This window comes from Phoenix dactylifera, unplaced genomic scaffold, assembly GCF_009389715.1.
Source record: "Phoenix dactylifera cultivar Barhee BC4 unplaced genomic scaffold, palm_55x_up_171113_PBpolish2nd_filt_p 000576F, whole genome shotgun sequence".
Taxonomy (NCBI): domain Eukaryota; kingdom Viridiplantae; phylum Streptophyta; class Magnoliopsida; order Arecales; family Arecaceae; genus Phoenix; species Phoenix dactylifera.
In genome coordinates, this window is record NW_024067978.1 from 116,773 (window position 1) to 118,943 (window position 2,171).

At 35.9% G+C, this 2,171-nt stretch overlaps 1 pseudogene; it reads left to right on the forward strand.

Annotated features, from left to right (window-relative positions):
- Positions 1-314: 314 nt before the first annotated feature.
- Positions 315-412, forward strand: LOC120106588 (annotated as a pseudogene).
- Positions 413-2,171: the final 1,759 nt, after the last annotated feature.

Here is a 2,171-nt window from a genome sequence, read left to right on the forward strand (position 1 = left end):
TCTTGACGGGTTCAATCCTTCTAAGTTCAATTTCCTCTACCTTCCTAGTGAGGGCTGCCATTTTAGCCTAAATATCATCCTGAGTACTAAGGTTGTAAAGGCCCCCGTGTCCAATGCTAGCAGGCTTAGGTAAAGGTTTATTCACTCTATCCCCTGTATCCCATAATTGTGCAGTCTCTGCGAGAGAATCTAAATAGTCCCATGCCTCATCGGGTTGCTTTTCCAAAAATAGACCATTGCACATAGTCTCTATAAATTGTTTTAACTGTGGAGACAATCCTTCGTAAAAGAAACTAATGGTTCTCCATGTTTCAAACCCATGATGAGGACAAGAGAGAAGCAAATCTTTAAATCTCTCCCAGCATTCATAAAATGTTTCATGGTCTTTTTGTTGGAAGTTACTAATGTGCCTTTTCAAAAAGTTAGTCCTTTGTGCGGGGAAATTGAAAAGAAATGTAGCTCCAGTTCCTTCGGAAATGTAAGATCTTTGGCGCAAGAAGAAGGGGTGATCCATATCTTTTTCAAGAATTCTCTTTGCATATCATGCCATGTTCCTAGCGATCTAGGTCTCAAGGAGTTCAGCCATGTTTTGGCTTTATCCTTTAAGGAAAAAGAAAACAAGATCAATTTAAGGACGTTTTCCGATACATTTGGCACTCTAAATGTGATGCTAATTTCCTCAAAATCCTTAAGATGAAGATAAGGGTTCTCAGATTCCATCCCATGATACTTGGGCAGCAATTGAATTACTCCTGGTTTGATTTCAAAGTGTCCTACATTTTCAGGAATAATCATGCATGAAGGTTGACTAGTCCTAGTGGGATGTAAGTATTGTCGAAGTGTCATAACTGGGGGTCTACCTTCATCACCATGGTGACTTCCTACATCATCAGGAAAATTTGCCATCTCACAAGGTGTGAGATACTGCGAAGAAATTTCAAGGATGTGTCTTAAGGGATGATCTAAAGTTGTACGACTTAATCGACCGGTGTCGTCCCTATTCCAACCTAGCATACAAAATTTAATTAAATTTTTTTTATGTTTTTTTTTAAAAAAATAAATATAAATATAAGTACCAACTAAAGATACCCTAAAACTACACCCTAAAACAAAAATCTATTCACAATCAAACATGCAACTAAACATTACACCTCAATTTCTAATGTTTTTCTTAAATTTCTAGACAGCTCCTAACTGGTTTGAAGAAGGCACCTAAGTCTCAAATCCGGTCTAATGAACCGAGTTGACCAGGTAAGCTCTCAGGTAAGTAGAGGGGTCACGATGCGTTCGCAAAGGTCCCACTTAAAACCCACTTGCCTCGAACAGATGAACTGTCTCCCTTATAGGGACAAAGCTTGCCTAGACATCAACTAAGCCACAGAGCGAAATTGGTGACTTTCGGTGGTCTTCGTCCTATTGAGCTCGAATGTCCTTAGGGGCCAACGTCTAGTTGATTTTAGTTAAGCTTAGGATATTTATGCAATGGGGTGATTTTTGGGCTAAGGACGAGTGATGAAATCCCGACCTTATCTTTTTAAATGGGTTCAGCCTTTAGAGTATTTTATGCTGATGCCTTATACTATATGCAACAATAAAGAGATTTTTTTTTTATGTTTTATGACATGACATTAAATTTCATTGAATAGATGATCAAGCAAATTATTTATTTTTTTTTTAAATTTTATGTGTTGAAGTTTGAAATTTGAATTCTGAAATTTGAAATTTGAAATTTTAGGTTTTCCTCTTTTTTTTTTGAATAATCACCCTTGATCTTTTCTTAAAGTTTTTTTTTTAATTTTTTTTTTAAAATTTCAATTAGCAACAAAGGTTAATGAGATATGATAACAATAAAATTCTGATTCTAAAAAAAAATAAATGCAGAAAATTTAAAACAGAAAGCAGTAAGGTCTCAGAATGTCAATCAGACCGTTCAGATGAAAGAAACACAGGTCCTGCACCTGACGACCAAATTTGAGTTCAATCAGACGGTGAATTACTTTGATATCAGAGTTTGATGCAGACTGTGCAGGGAATAAAAAAACAGCAGTAAAGAATTTTTTTTTTTTGTTTTCGAAAGAAAAAGACTAACTACTAAAGTACTAATTAAATCTAAAATTATACTAATAAATCAGCCGTTCCCCGGCAACGGCGCCAAAAACTTGATGCGTCAC